Source organism: Microcaecilia unicolor, unplaced genomic scaffold (genome assembly GCF_901765095.1).
Source record: "Microcaecilia unicolor unplaced genomic scaffold, aMicUni1.1, whole genome shotgun sequence".
Taxonomy (NCBI): Eukaryota; Metazoa; Chordata; class Amphibia; order Gymnophiona; family Siphonopidae; genus Microcaecilia; species Microcaecilia unicolor.
In genome coordinates, this window is record NW_021963289.1 from 100,717 (window position 1) to 124,165 (window position 23,449).

The 23,449-nt window shown below is 44.9% G+C and overlaps 1 long non-coding RNA gene across 2 annotated transcripts; it reads left to right on the forward strand.

Moving 5' to 3' along the window:
• The first annotated feature begins 6,976 nt into the window (after positions 1-6,976).
• Positions 6,977-20,172, forward strand: LOC115459149. 2 transcript variants are annotated; one of them, XR_003940209.1, is made up of 6 exons: positions 6,977-7,047; positions 11,354-11,391; positions 11,566-11,609; positions 12,071-12,154; positions 15,754-15,855; positions 19,991-20,172. It is a non-coding gene; the product is annotated as an uncharacterized LOC115459149 (long non-coding RNA). The 2 variants fall into 2 exon arrangements; XR_003940210.1 differs by lacking the exons at positions 15,754-15,855; positions 19,991-20,172 and adding an exon at positions 13,857-13,896.
• Positions 20,173-23,449: the final 3,277 nt, after the last annotated feature.

Consider the following 23,449-nt stretch of genomic DNA (forward strand, 5'->3'; position numbering starts at 1 on the left):
GAGGATCGCCTGGTGACTTGCCTGCCTGGTGCGAAGGTGGCGGACCTCACGTGTCACCTAGATAGGATTCTAGATAGTGCTGGGGAGGAGTCCGCTGTCTTGGTACATGTGGGTACCAATGACATAGGAAAATGTGGGAGAGAGGTTCTGGAAGCAAAATTTAGGCTCTTAGGTAGAAAGCTGAAATCCAGATCCTCCAGGGTAGCATTTTCTGAAATGCTACCTGTGCCACGCGCAGGGCCCAAGAGACAGGCAGAGCTCCAGAGTCTCAATGCGTGGATGAGACGATGGTTGCAGGGAGGAGGGCTTTAGATTTGTTAGGAACTGGGCAACATTCTGGGGAAGGGGGAGCCTATTCCGAAAGGATGGGCTCCATCTTAACCAGAGTGGGACCAGGCTGCTGGCATCGGCGTTTAAGAAGGAGATAGAGCAGCTTTTAAACTAGAAATGGGGGGAAGGGCCGACAGTCGCTCAAAAGAGCATGGTTCGGGATAAGGTATCTTTCAAAGATATCACCATAACAGGGAAGATAGAGTATCCTGATAGTGAGGTTGCAAAAGAGATTGTAGTAGATCGGGTATCTTTAAATAACAATAAAAATCAGACAAAAGATTGCCAATTAATACTGTCAAGTACTAAGCATGATGTACTTAGGAACAACAAACATAGTTTGAAATGTCTATATGCGAATGCCAGGAGCCTAAGAAATAAGATGGGGGAGTTAGAATATATTGCACTAAATGAAAAATTAGATATAATAGGCATCTCTGAGACCTGGTGGAAGGAGGATAACCAGTGGGACACTGTCATACCGGGGTACAAATTATATCGTAGTGATAGGGTGAATCGGATTGGTGGAGGGGTAGCATTGTATATTAACGAGAGCCTTGAATCAAATAGATTGAAAATTCTGCAGGAAGCAAAACACTCCTTGGAATCACTGTGGATTGAAATTCCATGTGGCAAAGGGGAAAAGGATAGTGATAGGAGTGTACTACCGTCCGCCTGGCCAGGACGAACAGACGGATGCGGAAATGTTAAGGAAATCAGGGACGCAAACAAACTGGGCAACACAATAATAATGGGGGGATTTCAATTACCCGCATATAGACTGGGGTAATGTAACATCTGTACACGCAAGGGACATAAGATTTCTTGATGAAATCAAGGACAGCTTCATGGAACAGCTAGTTCAGGAGCCGACAAGAGAAGGAAAAATACTAGACTTAGTCCTTAGTGGTGCTCATGATCTAGTGCAGGGGGTAACGATACGAGGGCCGCTTGATAACAGTGATCATAATATGATCGGTTTTGATATTGGCATTGAAGGAAGTGAAACTAGGAAATCAAGTACGCTAGCGTTTAACTATAGAAAAGGTGATTACGACAAAATGAGGAAAAATGGTGAAAAAAAGACTGAAAGGAGCAGCTCGCAGAGTAAAAACTTGCATCAGGCGTGGATGCTGTTTAAAAACGCCATCCTGGAGGTTCAGGACAAATATATTCCACGTATTAGAAAAAGGGAAAAAAAGACTAAACGTCAGCCGGCGTGGCTAAACAGTAAGATAAAGGAAATCATTAGAGCCAAAAAACAATCCTTCAGAAAGTGGAGAAGAGAACCAACTGAAAGTAACAGGATAGATCATAAGGAATGCCAAGCCAAATGCAAAGCGGAGATATAAGGAGGGCAAAAAAGGACTTTGAGAAGAAATTAGCGTTTGGAAGCAAAAATACATAGTAAAACTTTTTTAGATACATTAAAAGCAGGAAACCGGCCAAAGAGTCGGTTGGGCCGCTGGACGAAATGGTGTTAAAGGGGCGATCAAGGAGGACAAAGCCGTAGCGGAGAAATTAAACGAATTCTTTGCTTCGGTCTTCACCGAGGAGGATTTGGGGGGGACACCGGTGCCGGAAAGAATATTGAAGCGGGGGAATCGGAGAAACTAAACAAATTCTCTGTAACCTTGGAGGATGTAATGGGTCAGTTCAGCAAGCTGAAGAGTAGTAAATCACCGGGACCTGATGGTATTCATCCAGAGTATTAATAGAACTAAAAATGAACTTGCGGAGCTACTGTTAGAAATATGCAATCTGTCCCTAAAATCGAGTGTAATACCGGAAGACTGGAGGGTAGCCAATGTTACTCCGATTTTTAAGAAGGGTTCCAGAGGAGATCCGGGAAATTATAGACCGGTGAGTCTGACGTCGGTGCCGGGCAAGATGGTGGAGGCTATTATTAAGAATAAAATTGCAGAGCATATACAAAAACATGGACTGATGAGACAAAGTCAGCACGGATTTAGTGAAGGGAAGTCTTGCCTCACCAATCTAATGCATTTTTTTGAGGGGGTAAGCAAAACATGTGGACAATGGGGAGCCGGTTGATATTGTATATCTGGATTTTCAGAAGGCGTTTGACAAAGTGCCGCACGAAAGACTCCTGAAGAAATTGCAGAGTCATGGAATCGGAGGTAGGGTATATTATGGATTAAGAACTGGTTGAAAGATAGGAAGCAGAGAGTAGGATTGCGTGGCCAGTATTCTCAGTGGAGGAGGGTAGTTAGTGGGGTCCCGCAGGGGTCTGTGCTGGGTCCGTTGCTTTTTAATGTATTTATAAATGACCTAGAGATGAGAATAACTAGTGAGGTAATTAAATTCGCCGATGACACAAAATTATTCAGGGTCGTCAAGTCGCAGGAGGAATGTGAACGATTACAGGAGGACCTTGCGAGACTGGGAGAATGGGCGTGCAAGTGGCAGATGAAGTTCAATGTTGACAAGTGCAAAGTGATGCATGTGGGTAAGAGGAACCCGAATTATAGCTACGTCTTGCAAGGTTCCGCGTTAGGAGTACGGATCAAGAAAGGGATCTGGGTGTCGTCGTCGATGATACGCTGAAACCTTCTGCTCAGTGTGCTGCTGCGGCTAGGAAAGCGAATAGAATGTTGGGTGTTATTAAGAAGGGTATGGAGTTCCAGGTGTGCGGATGTTATAATGCCGTTGTATCGCTCCATGGTGCGACCCGCACCTGGAGTATTGTGTTCAGTACTGGTCTCCGTATCTCAAAAAAGATATAGTAGAATTGGAAAAGGTACAGCGAAGGGCGACGAAAATGATAGTGGGGATGGGACGACTTTCTATGAAGAGAGGCTGAGAAGGCTAGGGCTTTCAGCTTGGAGAAGAGACGGCTGAGGGGAGATATGATAGAAGTGTATAAACTAATGAGTGGAATGGATCGGGTGGATGTGAAGCGACTGTTCACGCTATCCAAAATACTAGGACTAGAGGGCATGAGTTGAAGCTACAGTGTGGTAAATTTAAAACGAATCGGAGAAAATTTTCTTCACCCAACGTGTAATTAGACTCTGGAATTCATTGCCGGAGAACGTGGTACGGGCGGTTAGCTTGACGGAGTTTAAAAGGGGTTAGATAGATTCCTAAAGGACAAGTCCATAGACCGCTATTAAATGGACTGGAAAAATTCCTCATTTTTAGGTAAACTTGTCGGAATGTTTTTACGTTTGGGGAGCGTGCCAGGTGCCCTTGACCCTGGATTGGCACCTGTCGGTGACAGGATGCTGGGCTAGATGGACCTTTGGTCTTTCCCGTATGCACTACTTATGTACTTATGTAATTATGAACGGAAACGCCTATCTCCCATGGGCGTTTATCTCCGAGAACGGGTCCGTGAAGGGGCAGGCCGAACTGTATTTTCGAAAAATGACGTTACTATGTTACTAATTACTGTAATAAAATGCACCAGTCCCCGTACAGAACCTTGTTGAATAGACAGGTTTTCAGAGATTGTGTGAAAGTTAGTTATTTCATTAATTGTTTCAAGTTAGTTGGTAGTGCATTCCACAGCTGCGTGCTCATATAGGAAAAGCTGGTTGCATGTGTTAGTTTGTATTTTAATCCTTTGCAGCTGGGAAGTGTAATTAAGAAATATGCGAGCTGATCTTTTAGCATTTCTGAGAGGGAGGTCCACGAGGTCTAGCATGTAGGTCGGGGCATCGCCGTGAATGATTTTATGAACAATCGTGCCGATCTTGAACGCGGTACGTTCTTTAAGTGGGAGCCAGTGAGTTCTCTCTTAGGGGTTTTGCACTTTCATATTTTGTTTTTCCAAATATGAGTCTGGCTGCGGTGTGTTGTCTGGGCTGTTTGAAGTTTCTTGCTAGTCTGTTCTTTGCAAGCCAGCGTAGAGTGCGTTGCAATAGTCCAAGTGACTTAGCACGCATTGACGGTAGCAGGTTGCGAAAAATGGATCTTGGGAAGAAAGGTTTTACTCTTTTAAGTTTCCACATGGAGTGGAACATCTTCTTAGTTGTATTCTTCACATGGGTTTCGAGTGTGAGATTTCGGTCGATGGTAACTCCAAGAATTTTCAGATTGTTTGAGACGGGAAGGGAAAAGTTTGGTGTGGTTATGGTGGTAACTTTAGTTGTATTATGTTGTGAGGTGAGTATAAGACATTGTGTTTTTTCTGCGTTAGTTTTAGCTGGAATGCATCCGCCCAGGAGTGCATGATTTGGAAACTTTGGTTGATCTCGTTGGTGATTTCCTTTAGATCATGTTTGAATGGGATATAGATCGTGACATCATCTGCATATATGTAGGGATTGAGGTTTTGATTGGATAGTAGCTTCATTAGGTTGAAGAGGGTTGGAGAGAGGGGGGATCCTTGGGGGACTCCAAAGTCAGGTGTCCATGGGGCTGATATGTCCGCGTTCGTTATTACTTGGTATGATCTTGTGGTCAGGAATCCTTTAAACCAGTTAAGAACGTTACCTCCAACTCCAAAGTATTCTAGGATATGTAGTAATATCCACTGGTTGACCATAGTCGAAGGCACTGGACATGTCGAATTGTAGGAGAAGTATGTTATTGCCAGTTGCAATTGTTTGTTTAAATTTATTCATTACAGTCACTAGTACTGGTTAGGTCATTTGTACTTTTCTTTGCATCTATAGGTAAAGGTGTAACTAGAATGCTTCCTTTATCCTTTGGGAAGAGGCCATTTTGTAGCACGTAGTTCAGGTGCCTCGTGACGTCTGTTTTGAGTTGTAGGGGGGGCAGATCTTATAAGGTTAGTAGGGCAGATGTCTAGTTTACATTGCGACTTGGCGTATCTTCCAAGCAATTGGGTGATGTTGTCTATCGAGAGTGTGTCAAAGTTGATCCATGATCAGTCTGCTGGATATGCTTAATAACATCTATAAAAATAATCTATCAAATACGTGCTGGATGTGCCCCATTTATTCACATCTATCTATATGGCCAGTCCTTTTTGGTTTTTCCAGAATATCTTAAGAGCATAAGTATAGCAATACTCTATCAGACCAATGGTCAAGTCTAGTTCGATATCCTGCTTCCAACAGTGACCAAGCCAGGTCCACAAAAATGATGAGATGAGTTTCATCCCCTTTATCATTTTGGTTGTTCTTTTTTTATCCTTTTCTTATTCAGTAATATATTTTGGGGGGATATTGTGAGCAGAATCGAACGCATTACTCAAGGTGAGTTTGCACCATGGAGTGATACAGAGGCATTATAATATTCTTATTTTGCATCATTTTCCTATTACGTTTGGTAGTATCCTGTGTGCTTATGACCACTGCCAACACTGGTCAGAAGACTTCAGCGTATTGTCTACAATGACACCTAGATCTTTTTCTTCAGTGCTGATTGCTAAGGTGAACCCTAGCATCAGGTAACTTTGATTTGGACTATTCTTCCCAATTTCCTAAGGTCTTCCTGTAATCCGCATGTGTTTTGGCAGCTTTGTGTCATTTGTAAATGAAATTAACTCACTCATCGATCTGATTTCCAGATCATTTATAAATATGTTAAGTAGCACAGATCCTTGAGGCATTGCAAGTATTCACCATCCTTCCACGTGAGAAAAATGACCATTTAACCCTATACTCTGTTTTCTGTCAAATAATCAAGAGAAGGACATTTCCTCCTATCCCATGACAGGAGTCTCTCATGAGGGAATTTTGTCAATCCAGATCCTTTTTCTAAAAAGACTACATGATCTGCAGCAGAGAAATGACAATCGGCCTTGAAGCAATTAAGAATTACTTCCTTTTTTAGTGTACAGTAGTGTATATGCAGAATGTACAAGAAATACAGCACTGCACTAAAATAGTACTTTTTGAATAGAAGTACTGCATTTTATACTTTTTTTCTGCAAACATATGATGAAATAAAACTAATGTTAATATGTAATGTTGTAATCTTGTTTTCTTATCCTGATTTATGATTATCCGACCACCCTCAGCATTCTACTGTACATTCATGCAACAATTATGATATCTAGCAATTAATACATAAATCAATCTGAAATATAGAGCATTTTGTTAGGGTGTATAGCATTTAGAGTCACACAGCTCCTAGGGGGGCGTTATTAGCTCTTCATGTTGGGCACAATATTTCATAGTAGCCAAGTTAAAACAGCTCTTATGGAAATGATGTCATGGTAGTAAAGAGAAAAGGTGGATGACCCTCTTGGATTCTCCAGACAAAATAACTAACCTATGTAATGATGGCTGGGAGAAAAGCTGGAATACTCAGTTGATTTCTTAAAGGTCCCCCCTCAACCGCAGTTGCTACCTCTCTGAGCCCTCCACCCCGACGAAAGCAACAATAAGGCGACATAAGTCCTTCACTTGCAAAGGTAACTGCACTAGATTATGTCGATATTAAATATTTCTATGATAAACAAAGAAAATATCCTGACCAGGGAGACCATAAAGTGCCATTAAGTCCTATGTTTGAATTGTTCCTTTGTTCCATTTCTTGGCTCGTTCAAATAATTTGAATTGAGAGAGGAGGATTCTAGACGCGAACCAATCTCCGCCTTCCTCTGGTTTCTTCCCCCAGGACGGTGGAATGACTCTTCCAGATTATATAGGATCACAGTTTGCAGATCCAGAGCAGAATCTGAAGACTCAGAGACAAGAGAGAAAGACTTCCTGAGCTAGATCAGGGAGGGAGCTGTCACTTTTCTGCTGATCACCCTGACACTTTCCAGCCTCCCAGGTATAGTCACCTCTTAAAAGTGTATAAAATCCTGAAAAAATCAAGTACCTGGCAAGATCCAAACCAGTACAATATATGTTATGCTGCTTATCTAGAAATAAGCAGTGGATTTCCCAAGTCCATTTTAATAATGATCTATGGACTTCTTTTAGGAAGCCATCCAAACCTTTGTAAAACCATACTAAGCTAAGTGCTGTTACTACATTCACCTCGCAACGAATTCCAGAGTTTATTACACGTTGAGTGAAGAAACTTTTTCTCTGAATCATTTTCAATTTACTACTTTGTATCTTTATTGTGTGCCCCCAAGTCCAGTATTTTTTGGAAAGAAGTGATTCACATCTAGCCATTCCACTCCACTCATTATTTTATAGACCTCGAAGAGTTCTAGCCACTTTAGCCTTTCCTCTTAGGGAAGTCATTCCAACCCCTTTATCATTTTCATTGCCCTTCTCTATACCTTTTCTAATTCCACTATATCTTTTTTGAGATGTGGTGACCAGAATTGCACACAATATTCGAGGTGCGGTTGCACTATGGAGTGAAACAAAGGCATTATAACATCCTCATTTTTGGCTTCCATTCCTTTCCTAATAATACCTATCATTCTATTTGCTATAGTTCGGGTTCCTTTTTCACATATGCATCACTTTGCACTTGTCATCTGCCATTTGGATGGCAGGTCTACCAGTTAAAAAACCAGCGGACACAGCACATTGAGAATACTGATCAGTTAACTCTACTCTCTGTTTCTATCTTTTAACCAGTTTTTAATCCATAATAGGAGCTACCTCCTTCCCTGACTTTCCAATTTCCTCTTGAGTCTTTCATGAGGTACTTTTTATTAGTAACATGGTCATTTATCTTTAAAATCGAGTGAGGTACACGAAGATTGGAGGGTGCCCTAAGTAACGCTGAATTTAAAAAAAAAGGTCCTAGAGGAGATCCGGAATTATAGACCGTGGCCTGACGTTGGTGCTGGGCAAACTACTTTTCAAAATTCAGATACACAATTTCGACTGGCTCATCTTTATCCACATTGTCTATTCACCCCTTGAAAGAAATGTAATAGATTGGTGAGGCAAGATTTCCCTTCAGTAATTCTATGTTGCTTTGTCTCATTAATCCATGCTTTCGAATATGCTCTGTAATTTTGTTCCTTATAATAATATCTACTATTTATAGAGATTTCATTCAGTTTCTCTGACTCGTCAGCTTTGATTACCATTTCTGGCACCGGTATCTCTGACGTAACGTCCGCGAGGGCGGGGCACGGAAGGAAAGAGGAGAGGTCTGCCCTGCCGCTGCTTGCTGCGAAGTGAAAGGAGGCTCAAGGTTAGTTCCGAGAGCCCGGCCCGATAGCGGGTGGAGGGGGGCCAGCGACCTCGGGTGGGGGGGCCTGGTGATCTCGGGTGGGCGGTGAACTCGGGTGGGCGGCGACCTCGGGTGGGGGGGGGGCCAGGGGCAGCCTTGTCCCGGGCCCGGCTCTGGCTCTCAGCGACCCGACCATGAAAAATGAGTTTATTTTGTTGGGCAGACTGGATGGACCGTACAGGTCTTTATCTGCCGTCATTTACTATGTTACTCTTTGGGATTCTACATGGAATGTTGCTACTAATTGGGATTCCAGAATCTTCAGAACTTTTAGTAGCAGACAGTGCTGGGCAGACTTTATCTGCTGTCATTTATTATGTTACTATCCAGCTTATTGTCGAAAGAGAAGGCCGCCCATCTTTCGACACAAATCGGGAGATGGGCGTCCTTCTCCCGCAGGCGCCCAAATCGGTATAATTAGGGTTACCATATGGCTCCAGAAAAAGGAGGACGGATTGAGCCAGCCGGGTTTTACTTCCATTGCTTTCAATGGAAGTAATTGAGCCGGCCGGGTTTTACTTCCATTGCTTTCAATGGAAAGCAATGGAAGTAAAACCCGGCTGGCTCAATCCGTCCTCCTTTTTCTGGAGCCATATGGTAACCCTAGGTATAATCGACAGCCGATTTTGGGCGCTGTTGCATTCCCTACCTTGTTCTTCTAGTGGCGGCCATATTGGAAGGATCATCTGAGCAGCAACCATTTTGGAAAGATCATCTGAGGGGCAGCCATCTTGGAAGGATTGTTTGAGGAGCAGCCATCTTAGGTAGTTCATCAACGAGGCAGCCATCTTGAATATCTTTTGGGCGTGCCCTATGAGATCTCTCACCTCTCAGCTGTGACCAGGATCCTCTGATTGGAGGCCTATTTAAGAGCTGGCCTGTGACACCATCTTTGCTTCGGCTTCTATCTTGTTAGAGGTTGGTGCTGGTGATTGAACATTCTTCTTCCTACTTTCCTGTTGATGCTGACTTGGATTGAACCTGACCATTGTCTGCTTGCTGCCTGCCCTGACCTGTAGATTGAACTTGAGCCTTCTTTACTGGCTGCCTACCCAATCTGTGTTCCGGATCTGTTCTACTCCTGCCTGCCACGGCGGGTGGCCGTCCAACCCCGACCGTATCCGGAAGTCCTGGGGGCCACTTGCACCTGGGAGCTCAACTCCTGGGGAACGGTGGTCGCTTCCCAGGTGAAGCTAGGAGTTGTCCGTCCGGCTGCCTGACTGAGTGCGGAGCTTCGCAGATCCTCCACACTCTGTCAAGGCGCAAGGGCTCACTACTTCAGTGCCAACAGGCGCCCCCAACTGCAGTCCGTCGCGGGGATGACCAAAGTTCCTGGGGGCATTCGGAGGCATAGCGAAGGCGGGATAGGGGTATGTTTATCGGCCGAGAAGAGATGGGCGTCATCGGCTGATAATGGAAAAAAGAAGGGCGCCCCTAGCAAGAATTTGGTCCGCTTTATTTGGTCCCTTTTTTTCAGGTCCAAGTCAAAAAAAGTGCCCGAACAGACCAGATGACCACTGGAGGGAATCGGGGATGACCTCCCCTGACTCCCCCAGTGGTCACTAACCCCCTCCCACCAAAAATAAAAACAACTCTATGCCAGCCTCAAATGTCATACCCAGCTCCCTGACAGCAGTATGCAGGTCCCTGGAGCAGTTGTGGTGGCTGCAGTGGACTTCAGGCAGGTGGACCCAGGCCCATCCCCCCCACCTCTTACACTTGTGGTGGTAAATGGGAGCCCTCCAAAACCCACCCGAAACCCACTGTACCCACATGTAGGTGCCCTCCTTCACCCCTTAGGGCTATGGTAGTGGTGGATAGTTGTGGGGAGTGGGTTTTTTTTTTTGGGGGGGGGGTTGGGGGGCTCAGCACCTAAGGTAAGGGAGCTATGTACTTGGGATCAATTTGTGAAGTCCACTGCAGTGCCCCCTAGGGTGCCCGGTTGGTGTCCTGGCATGTGAGGGGGACCAGTGCACTATGAATCTTGGCCCCTCCCATGACCAAATGCCTTGGATTTGGTCGTATTTGAGATGGGTGCCCTCGGTTTCCATTATCGGCAAAAACTGAGGGCTCCCATGTCTAACGCTGGCGACCTCAGCATTTAGGTCGACCAACTCTTAGGTCGACCTAAATGTTAAGATTTTGGCATCCCCGACCGTATTATCGAAACGAAAGATGGACGCCATCTTGTTTCCATATTACGGGATGCCCCGCCCCTTTGCGGAGACATCCTCAGAGATGGGCGTCCCCATTCAAAAATGCTCCTCTATGTTACTTTGCCCTGGTGTTATATTTACTGAGTCAATATCAGAGTTATTGAAATCACCCATTATTATTGTGTTGTCTTGTTTGTTTGTCTCTCTAATTTCTGATAACATTTCTACATCCATCTGTCCATTCTGGCCAGGTTGACAGTAGTACCCTTCAATCACTATCCTTTTCCCCTTTACACATGGAATTTCAATCCATAGGGATTCCAAGATGTGTTTTGATTCCAGCCCTCCGTAACATGCAAAGTGACTACTTCACCAATTCGATCCACCCTATCACTACGATATAATTTGTATCCTGGTATGACAGTGTCCTATTGTTATTCTTCTACCAGGTCTTAGAGATGACAATTATATCTAATTTAGTGCAATCTGTTCTAACTCTCCCATCTTGATTTCTTAGGGTTCTGGCAATTGCATATAGATATTAATCAAATATTGGGGTGGGGAAGAAATCATAAATAAAGATCAATGCAGGGGTCATGGGGTGGGGCTCAGAAATATATGTTTCCCTAGGTCCAATATAGCATTAAACCAGACCTGGTCCTCAGAAGAATGTTGTAATACTTTAGGAAGAGAGGTGCAGACTGTCAGAGTTGTAGCTTTCAGTGTTATTCAAGCAAATTATGATATTTAAATATTTTTATTTTTCCTCTTTCTAGGTTTAGAGAGTCTGATTGACCATGCAGTGACTCACGAGGTAGATATAAATTTAGATAACCCCATACGTCTAAGGACTCCTCGGATACTAAATCTCCCCATCTTCACACCCTCAACACTCTAATTATTACTCACTCCACATTCTCAAACCCTCCCAGGCACCTTCTATGTGAGGATTCCTATGACTTTTGACTCTTCTTTTTATTCTTTACAGATTATTTGTGTAGACTTGATGTTGGACAATTTATGTGTACCTAGGTAAGATTATAAGAATATTTTGAACATAAGAACATAAGCATTGCTGTACTGGGACAGACAGAAGGTCCATCAAGACCAGTATCCTATGGCCAATCCAGGTCACAAGTACCTGGCAAGATCCCAGAAGAGCAAAACAAATTTTATTCTGCTTATCCTAGAATATGCTTTGGATTTTCCCAAGTCCATCTTAATATTAGCTTATTGATTCTTTTTTAGAAAACTATCCAAAACATTTATAAACCCTGCTAAGCTAACTGCTTTTACCCTAGAAACAAATTCCAGAGTTTAATTACACATTGAGTGAAGAAATATCTTCTATGATTCTTTTTAAATTTATTACTTAGTAGCTATATTGCATGCCCCCTAGTCCTAATATTTTTGGAAAGAGTAAACGAGCAATTCACCTCTACCCATTCCACTCCACTCAGTATTTTATAAACTTGTATCATATCTCCCCTCAGATTTGATGGCTTAATAAAGAACCCTAAATGTGACTTTCACCCGGAAATCTTGGACAATTCATGTAGAATATGTGTCCCTATAAAGTAAGTACATCTGTCAGTCACTTGTATTGTCCCTACCCTAACCTCTTTCTTGATTCTGTTTCTTCACCACCCTTTCTTTTCTGCACCTTTATTCCTTCCAATTATCTCTCCTCTCTACTCACCTCTTCTCTCATCTCTCTGCAATCTCCCACTTCAGCCCCCTTATCCAATCCTCAGGTCTGCAGTTATCTCCCCTTTCTCCCAGACCCCACATCAGATCCGACTAACTTCCACTCCTGCATGAATCATTTTTAAAATTATTTGTTTAGTCTATCAAGTGCTGTATGGGAATTATGAACTGTTAACTCAGATCTTTTCACATTTACTTTAAATAATTCTGTCAGAATGCAGGAAAATTTAGTACTGAGGTACCCGGTTTTTGGAAATATAAGATTTAAACATCCGGTTGATGCTACTACTGAATGGAATTCTTTACCGTTAGGCAGTGCTTTTTTTGTGCCGGTACGCAACGGTACGGCGTACCGGCACCTTTTTTTTTTGCTCCCCCCGCCCCGTGACGGACGCAGTGCCAGCCCCCATTTCCGGCCGCTGCTGCTTCTCCTGTTGAGCAGCAGCGGCCGCTACACAAAGAAAAAGATTTAAAAAAAACTTCAAACCTGGCTGAAACGCGGCACCCCGGCACTGTAGACAGCCATTAGGCATTGGCTGTTGCCCCGCAGCCGCTCCTCCTCTCGCCTCTACGTCACTGCGCTCCTCCGGGGTCTTCCTCCAGGGGCAGTGACGTAGAGGCAAGAGGAGGAGCGGCTGCGGGGCAACAGCCAATGCCTAATGGCTGTCTACAGTGCCGGGGTGCCGCGTTTCAGCCAGGTTTCAATTTTTTTTAAACTTTTTCTTTGTGTAGCGGCCGCTGCTGCTCAACAGGAGAAGCAGCAGCGGCCGGAAATAGGGGCTGGTGCCGCGTGCGTCGCGACTTCGCGCCGTTCGCGGGAAACTTGGCAGGGAGAGGGAAACCAAAAGAGGGAAGGATTGGGGAGAGAGAGGGGAAAACAACAGAGGGAAGGATTGGGGAGAGAGAGGGGAAACAGATGGAAGGATTGGGGAGAGAGGGGAAAAACAGATGGAAGGATTGGGGAGAGAGGGGAAAACAGATGGAAGGATGGGGAGAGAGAGGGAAAAACACAGATGGAAGGATTGGGGAGAGAGGGAAAAACAGATGGAAGGATGGGGAAAGAGAGAGGGAGGATTGGGGAGAGAGAGGGGAAAACAGATGGAAGGATTGGGGAGAGAGGGGAAAAACAGATGGAAGGATGGGGAGAGAGAGGGAAAAACACAGATGGAAGGATTGGGGAGAGAGGGAAAAACAGATGGAAGGATGGGGAAAGAGAGAGGGAAAACGGAAGGATGGGGAAAGAGAGGGGGAAAACAGATGGAAGGATGGGGAAAGAGAGGGGGAAAACAGATGGAAGGATGGGGAGAGAGGGGGAAAAACAGATGGAAGGATGGGGAGACAGAGAGGGAAAACGGAAAGATGGGGAGAGAAAGAGGGAAGACGCTGGATGGAAGAATGCAGAAAGAAACAGGGGAGAGAAAGCAGAGCTGCTGGATGGAAAAGGGGAATAGAGAAAGACTGGAGAATAAGAGGAAGGGCATGGGGAGAACAAGGGTGAGGAAAAGATGAAAAGCCACAGGTAGATGAATGAAATTAAAGAATGGATAGTAAGAATGAATTAAATCTGGACAGAGAGAGCCTGAAAAATATTGAAGAAAGCAAAGAAAAAGGAGACAAAAATGACAAATGGCACAGAAGAGTTAAGCGAAAACAAAGGAAAGGAGAATCACAGACTGGGACCAATATGGAAAGAAAAACAGTCACCAGACAACAAAGGTAGAAAAAAATCATTTTATTTTCATTTTAGTGTTTGTAATATGTCCAATTTGAGAATTTACATTGGCTGTCTTATTTTGCACTGGGTATACTGGAGCTGTAAGAGCTTACATTGATTATTTATAATGAAAAAAAATCACGATATTTTTTTTCTCCTATAGTACTGTAATATTTTCAATGATGTCTGTTTATATGCGCCATGGCTGGTGTAGGGGGTGTGGTTAATGTGGGTGTGGCTATCATAGGGGTGGAGCCATATGTGGTGACCCCGCCCATAATGAGTACCGGCACCTTTTTTTCTACAAAAAAAGCACTGCCGTTAGGTAACTATGGATGGTTGTATAAGAAATTGAAGACCTTTTGTTAATCCTACTGTTCTGTTCTATCCTGCTTCTGTACAACTTCTTGTATTGTAAACTGCCTAGAATATCATGTTGGGATTTGTGTGGTATATAAACTTGACATTAGATTATATTAGATCTGCCACCATCGGCCCTTTTCTCCCATCCTCAACCCTAGCATCAGACCCTCTACCACCCTATCAAATGCAATCATCAGTTTCCTTTTCTCCCCCTCTCTCTCCTTCCCTTTATCCAGCATCTCTCCTCTGTTGGCTCAGCAGCTTCCCTCTCTGTCCCCTCAGTCCAGCATCTCCTTTTCTTAACACTCCCTCATTGTCTGCCCTTCTCATCGCAGATCCTCTGTGTGTCTCTGATAGGGTCAGCAGTGAAAAGTACAGTGTTGTGCTGCCAGGTCTCACATTTAAGTGCACGGCAAGTTTCCTCTCAGTCCCTGCCCACAAGGCAAGAGGAAGTATGCATCCATGACCGGTCTTAGCAATTGGGGGGCCCTATGCAGACCCCTACCAGCGCCCACCACCATAAGCTATTATCAGAGTGTAAAAGGAGGCTCAAAGCTCTCGAAACCCCACTTCTACCCATATTTTGATGTACATCCACCACATTTCAGTAGAAAGTGGCATACAGCAGCAGTGATTTTCATATCCCATCAGCTGCTGAGCCCAGAGTCTCTTCCTACCCTTGCAGAAACAGTAAGTGGCATCAAAAGGAAATGTAGATGCACATTAAGGTACGGAGAAGGAAGGTGTTCCGAGACAGGAGGACAGGCGTAGCAAAGATGCAAGGCCCCAAGGAGCATGGGGCCTTGTGTAACCACCCCTGTCGCATCTGCAAGTGTGATTAGATGCCTGGGGAAATTGAGACAAGTTGTAGAAGAGTGGGGCATGATGTGGAGATGGTATGAATCTGGTTTGGAAGGTTTACAGACTCGGAATAACCTTCCTTGCAGGGTTGTGGTTTGCTTGACAAGTAGTTGGCAAGTAGTTGGCAGTGGAGGGACTGTGTGTTGCTGCCACTGAGGTGATACCAGGATCTGAATCATTTTTTTAGTAAGCTGTAAGAGGAAACATTCTCCCCTGTATAGACTCCAGAACAGACAAAATATTCTTGATAACGACAACTCACTTGTCTCATCTTCGGTCCCAAATTTATCACAGAAATCCAAAATATCAAAACTTATCTTGTCATAATTATTTTAAAATTCATACTTCACATATCTTAAAGCTTGTTGATTATATATTTTGGACTTGAGCCAACATGACATGTTTCATAAAGCTGCGTCAGGGCCCATCATTGTTATTGCGCAAAACATTCCTAATTTTGGCCCCATGTTCTGTCATCGGCGAGGGTTGGTGTGTGTTCTGTGTACAAACCTCAATCTCTGTGTCTTATAGGTACATAACTAAATATGAGAACCAATTACCATTTAGAGAAGCTCTGGATTGTTGTTGTGCAATGTATACGGGAGAATCTTCTAGTCTACCATGAGAGAAAATGTGAGTATTGAGCTCTGTAGAAAGAAAATAATTCAGGGTATCCCTGGACCTGCATCTGTGGCTCCCAGGCAGAGTTTTGGAGCTGAAATGGGTGGGTGGGATGGAAATGGGGTTACCAGTGAGGGAGATTAAACCTCAGGGAGCAACACCTGAATGAAGGTTCCTGACACCACAGCCCAAAGGAGGCTAAATCTGACTGAGATGGAAACCCAGGGAAGCAGGAAAAGGACACCAGACCAATAGAATGTGAATTAGTGTAACTCCATTACCATTTATACAACTAGGTAGTATGTACATGAAAATCTCACAGTCCTGCTTAGTTCTCTCAGATAAATGAAATTAATAAATTCCATAGTTGTAGGAATTGGTTTAATTTGTTTACCTTACTGCTGGGAGAGCAGGGGGGTCGGATGGAGGTGTCCTGGGTTGCCAGGGAGATGTTTAATTAGGATGAATTCCTGCACATGAGCAATTCATTCCAAGGAGACCTGCACTGACACCTGAGATTTTAAAAGTGCTAAAAGAAGTTTTAAAAGTATTTGCATTAAATCTAATTGCAGAATTTAGGTGCTAGGAAATGGGATTGGTATGCTATGTACTCAAATTTGCTCAAGCCTTATGCAAATTAGTCCGTTTTTGGGAGGTTCTCATTTGCATATTTGTGGGTAAACATTGATGGGAATGTTTACATCCTTTATGTTAGGGCATGGCTCTGATCCAAAATGTGAAGTTTGATACAAAAACGAAGGGTTTATCTAGTGTTTTTGACTAAAAATTCCCATTAGAGTGTCTGTATGTTAATCTGCAATCAAATAGAGCTTTCTGATTGGATGATCAGCTCCTGTTAGAAATCTGCCCAGGAACAGAGAGGGGAGAGCAACTGACGATTTGGCCAAGACACAGATGCAGCTGTGAGCAGTGTTGCCAATTGGGCGGTTTTCCGCGACCCGCCACGGGAAATTTTTGCCCGCGGCGGGTTGCGGTTTTTTGGGCTTGTTTTGGGTCTTTTGGGCGGTTTTTTAAGCGGTTTTTTCTGCCGCGGGGGCGGGGTTAGTGACGTTTTGGGCGGGGGTTAGTGACGTTCTGGGCGTGGTTAGTGACGGGGGAGGCAGGGCCGATGACGGCGGGGGCGGGGTTGATGACAGCGGGGGCAGGGGTGATGACGCGGGGGTGGGGGTGTCAGGGGCGGGGTTTGACTTTGGGCGGGTTTTGGGCTGGATTTGGGCTCGTTTGGGTGGGAAAAAAATTTTCCACCTGGCAACCCTGGCTGTGAGCTCCGTGTGTGTAAGAATTGAAAGAAAGAATTGTTGTTTGATCTAAGTTGACTGAAATTATAAAAGAGTGCCTTATATGTGTGAAAAGAGATTGGTGGAGATTTACAAGTTTGAGGTTTCTTCTGAGAAAAGGATCTGAATATTTCAGGATTAATTGAAGCTTATGAAAAATAGAAAAGGGAGAATTTCAGTTTAAGAGTGTTTAAATCCTGTAAGTTCAAAAAAGACTTTGCTCACATTTTGAATTAGCCAGATTAGTAAACTTACTGAGTAGAGAGGGGAATGCATCTATGAGTGTGTGAGTGAGAGAGTTTCATTCATTTTAGGAGCTTCAAAAGGGAAGAAGTGCTCTCCATCTACATAGATAGGGCTATAAATTTTCAGTTTAATAATTTGAGTCAGGAAAATTAGAGGGTAGGAAGTTTCTTTAGCTTGGCACAGTCCAGGTTCCTGCTGTAGGTAGTCAAATCGATGAAAGACAACTTCTAAAGGAGAGATCTCTTGAAGAAGGAAACAACTTAATACAGGAAATTGAGGAAGAGAGAGAGACAATTCACACTTTTTCTGAAACTCCTGTTTACCACACAAGTGAACTGAGATTTAATTTTGAAAATATAGGAAGAAGGAGAAATCCAATTAACATAGTAGATGACGGCAGAAAAAGACCTGCACGGTCCATCCAGTCTGCCCAACAAGACAAACTCATATGTGCTACTTTTTATGTATACCTTACCTTGATTTGTATCTGCCATTGTCAGGGCACAGACCGTATAAGTCTGCCCATCATTAGCCCCGCCTCCCAACCACAAGCCCCGCCTCCCACCACCGGTTCTGCCTCCCAATCTTGGCTAAGCTTCTGGGGATCCCTTTCTTCCGAGCAGGATTCCTTTATGTTTATCCCACACATGTTTGAATTCCGTTACTGTTTTCATCTCCACCACCTCCCGCGGAAGGGCATTCCAAGCATCCACCACCCTCTCCATGAAAAAACACTTCCTGACATTCTTCTTGAGTCTGCCCCCCTTCAATCTCATTTCATGTCCTTTAGTTCTACCGCCTTCCCATCTCCGGAAAAGGTTCATTTGCGGATTAACACCTTTCAGATATTTGAACGTCTGTATCATATCACTCCTGTTTCTCCTTTCCTCCAGGGTATACATGTTCAGGTCTGCAAGTCTCTCCTCACACTTCTTGTAACACAAATCCCATACCATTCTCGTAGCTTTTCTTTGCACCGCTTCAATTCTTTTTACATCGTTAACAAGATACGGCCTTCAAAACTGAACACAATACTCCAGGTGGGGCCTCACCAACGACATACAGGGGCATCAACACCCCCTTTCTTCTGCTGGTCACACCTCTCTCTATACAGCCTAACAACCTTCTGGCTACGGCCACCGCCTTGTCACACTGTTTCGTCGCCTTCAAATCCTCAGATACTATCACCCCAAGATCCCTCTCCCCGTCCGTACCTATCAGACTCTCACAGCCTAACACATACATCTCCCGTGGATTTCTATTCCCTAAGTGCAATTGCAAGAATAAGGGGGAATTAAATATTATATTTGTTGAATTACATTAATCTGCACTGCAAGGTTTAAGAACATGTGCTCAGAACATAAAAGACCATTTATTTACAATCAGTGGCGTTCCTAGCCAATCCCCGTCTCCCGCGTCACCGAACCACGCCCCACGTCACCAACCCCGCCCCCCCCCCCGCATCACTAACCCCGCCTCCCACCACTAGCCCCGCCCCGTCATCCCTGATGAAAACCCCGGCCCAGAAAAGCTTCTATTGGATCAAATTGGACCAATAGAAGCCCCGGAAAAGCTTCTATTGGACCGAACTGGACCAACAGAAGCCCCGGAAAAAAACGCCAAACTCGCACAGTGGCGACAGGAAAACCGCCCAAAAAACCGCATCCCGTGGCCGGTGAAATTTTCCCGCCGCCGCTGGCGAAACCCGCCCAACTGGGCGGTAAAACCGCCCACCTGGCAACTTTGCTTCCTGCTGGCAAATGGCTTTCTGTATATGTTTCTTTGTCTGGGGGTTTCACAAACCCCCAGTCTCTGTGTCTGCTGTTCCATCTTTGAGCTTTTATTATGCTGATTCACACCCAGCCAAGCTTTTGTTCAGTTTTCCAGGTGGGAGGAGAAGAGGAACTTGAAATCTCTTTGCTTCAGTACCTTTTATCTTTGTATCTGACCTAACAAAATATTTAAACAACTCTGGTATCATGCTACAAGATGATAATGGACTTCCGATCATGGCAATACACAACAGATTGGCATTAAATATTAAATATCGCAGAAATGGTGGAACCATGAGAGACACCTGTTGTGATAACAGACCATCCTTAAAAGGCTCTATAGAATAGAGCAGAACCAACACACTACCCTGAATACCTAAGGAATACAACCTGTTAAGCAATATTTATGATGTCAAAGATGAAATAGGACGATAGCTCTCAATCTGAGTAAGATCCAGAACACTCCCCTTCAATAAAGGATAAACTGAAGCCCTTTTTAGAGTCACAGGACTTATTAATGAGGGCAGTTGTGGGATCTAATAGGTCATATTTCAAAAATTAATAAGGTTGGGACTCTTCAAAATGTTCTCTACTGTAACTTGAGACTCCTCTGAGGACTCTTTACTGGGACTGTAGCCAAGTTTGTTTTAATAACTCCTGCTCTGAGCTCTGTGACTCTACTTAGCTGAGGACATATCAGGAACTCCTTCCACTGTTCTGAGTTTCAGGGTCTAGGTAGGAGTGTTAGTGCTCTATATGATGTTGTGAGGTGGGGGCGAGATATTCCCCCTGGTTCTGCTCATGCTTTTCCACCTCTCTCTCCTCCTCTAGTGAACCGGACCTGTACTTGATTTTGGACCAGCCTCACTGTTGAAATTCAGAAGTCTTTCTCCCGCTTGAGGACACCTCCCCTGTACCCTCTACTCCCACAGCCCTCCAGGGACTCCCGGTGACATTACCGGAGCTCTGGTTACTTTCTAGTAGAGTAAATAAAACCTTTGCAGCATCATTCAGTGATTGTCTTATTGTTGTCTAAATACAATGAGGTTAATATCTGTAGCAAGCATCTCAGATTGACAGGACTGAGGAATACCCCAGAGGCTGTACATAAACAATCTCCACCTCATTCTCAAGCATCTTCCACCCTTCTTCACAGAGGGTATAGTTGTGAAAATCCTTACCCTCTCTTTTATGGTGAAACCCTTTGGGCAGTGGTTAAGCCCAATATTTCTCCTCTCTCTGACTGTGGGTATGAAACTGGTTTCTACTTTTATTTTACTTCCTAATATATTACAGGGTCTGCAGCCTGGATTTTAAAGGGTAGAATCATTGACTATATATCCCACAATGCTTTAGGGTTTAAATTCCAAACCAGGATTGGCCAAACGTTTCCCTCCTGGAACTGGGTAACTTGGCAGCTCTGCATTAGAGGTTCCCTATAACGTGTTTCCAGTGGTTTCTGAGGATTCATTTCTCTGCTCCTCAAGGAAACAACTTTATCCCTTGTTCGAAGAGAGCAGCCTACTTCTATGCAATCTGGAAGACGTTGTAACTGGTTAGGCCACAGGGTCTTTATTTGCCTTCATTTTTTCTCTGTTTCAATGCTTCTTACTGCCACGATCCTGAGGTTTGGGGATGCCCTTCTCCCTACTCCAAAGAGTCCCGTCCAGTGATCATAACTACCTTTGCTTCAACGCAATGGGGCTGTGAACAGAGTGAGGTTGCTCTTGCCTCAAACGTATACCACAAATATCCCCAGTAAATTGCAGGGACAGGATAGAATGACTCAGATTTTGGGAAAGGATGAACATTGCCAACTTTTGTTGCCAGATTGGTAGGGGATGAGTTCGGTGATGCTGTAAGGGGGATGCACTTTGCCATCAGGGATTTAGGTTGTGATCAGTTGAGTTGGGGGTGATTTGCAGAAAGCTGAAAAAATCTATAAACAACCCACAGGAAATTAAACAAAATGAAATATTTTTGCCTGCACAACCCTATCTCTCAATCCTCTGTGGTTCTAGATTATCCAGTGCTACATTTTCCCTTATAGAACGGGTTGGTGGATAAGTCCCTGGCTGGATTCTGTCTTTTGTTGCATTAAGGTATTTGCACTCAACAGCTCCACCTTTGGCCAAAATTCCTCATGACAGACTCCTGTGAAAAATAAAGTCATGGGATAGGAGGCAATGTTCTCTTATGGATTAAGATCTGGTTAATGAATGGAAAATGAATATAGGGTTAGGTGGCCATTTTTCTCAATTGAGGAGGGTGAATAGTGGAATGTAACCCACCCACAAAAAAGGACATACATTGGACATTATAACTCACAAACTTTCATCAGAACATATCTTCACAATCACAGTGTCAGGTTCTCAGGTTCAGAGCCCGCGGGGCTGGGCTTTGGAGCAAATGTGAGCCTTTGGGCTGCTGCCAAGGAGCGGCAGCAGCAGGCAAAACCCCCCAACCAACATTGGGCAAGCACACCGGCACTGGCAAGGACTGCAGGCACCGCCCAGCGAGCCGGAACACAAGGACTGAAATCCCCGGACTGGAGGACACAGCACCGGAACACTGGACTGGCACACACCGGACCGGAACACACTGGACTGGAGCACACCAGACTGGAGCACACTGGACTGGTCCGTACAGCTTCACCCACTGCCCCCCCCCCCCAAGGGTTGAGCCCTTGGGTTCGAGTGGCTGGCAAGGACCACTACTACTACTACTACTACTTAACATTTCAAGAGCGCTACTAGGGTTTCGCAGCGCTGTACAGATGAACATAAATTGACATAAAGGACAGTCCCTGCTCCAAGGAGCTTACAATCTAAAGGGCGAAATGTCAAGTAGGGGCAGTCCAGGTTTCCTGAATAGAGGTATGATGGTTAGGTGCCAAAGGCGACATTGAAGAGGTGGGTTTTGAGCAAGGTTTTGAAGATGGGCAGGGAGGGGGCCTGGCGTATGGGCTCAGGGAGATTATTCCAGGCATGGGGTGAGGCGAGGCAGAAAGGGCGGAGCCTGGAGTTGGCGGTGGTGGAGAAGGGTACTGACAGGAGGGATTTGTCTTGAGAACGGAGGTTACCGGTAGGAATGTAAGGGGAGATGAGGGTAGAGAGGTAGGGAGGGGCTGTAGATCGAGTGCATTTGTAGGTTAAAAGGAGAAGCTTAAACTGTATGCGGTACCTGATCGGAAGCCAGTGAAGTGACTTGAGGAGAGGGGTGATATGAGTGTACCGGATCAGGTGGAAGATAAGACGTGCAGCAGAGTTTTGAATGGACTGAAGGAGGGATAGGTGGCAAATTGGGAGGCCAGTGAGGAGTAGGTTGCAGTAGTCAAGGCGAGAGGTAATGAGAGAATGGATGAGAGTTCGGGTGGTGTGCTCAGACAGGAAGGGGTGAATTTTGCTGATGTTATAGAGGAAGAAGCGACAGGTCTTGGCTATCTGCTGGATATGCGCAGAGAAGGAGAGGGAAGATAACATGAATTTATAATGAATGAAATCGGTGTGGGTGCAAGATTTCCTCCAGAAGCGTTCAGCCAATCAGGCGCAGGAGCGAAGGTATCGGGTGCAAGGGGTCAGCCAGGGCTGGGGATTAGTACGCCTCATGGGACGGGAGATGGACGGTGCAAGGGCATCGAGAGCAGAGGAGAGGGTGGCATTGTATGTGGAAACAGCCTTGTCGACAGTCTCGGAGGACATGATAGAAGGGAGGAGATCAGAGATAGTAGAGGATAAGGTAGGAGGGTCGACTGCCTGGAGATTCCTAGAAGTAGTGGTTAGTATTGGGCGGGACTGAGGGGGAGGGTGATGAAGTGTGAAGGTGATCAGGTGGTGGTCAGAGAGAGGAAGAGCAGAGGCGCAGAAATTGGAGGGTGAGCAGGTAGAAGAGAGGACGAGATCAAGACAGTGGCCAGATCGGTGAGTGGGGGTGGTGGAGCTCAGTAGGAGGTTGAAGGAGGAGGTTAGAGTGAGGAATTGAGAAGCGTACGAGTCGGAAGGGTTATCAGTGTAATCACCAAGAATGAGGGATGGGGATGAGGGCTCAAGAAAAACGGAGAGCCAGGCATCGAAGTCGGTAAGGAAGGAAGGGAGGGACATATTAGGGGGGGCGGTAAATGACTGCAACTCTGAATGGCAGCGGGTAGAATAGACGGATGGTGGACTTCAAAGGATGAGAAATAGTAAGACTCTGGTAGAAGGAGAGGTTGAAAACTGCAAGAGGGCGAAAGTAATAGCCCGACACCGCCACCGCGGCCAGCTGGGCGGAGAGAATGGGAGAAAAGATAAC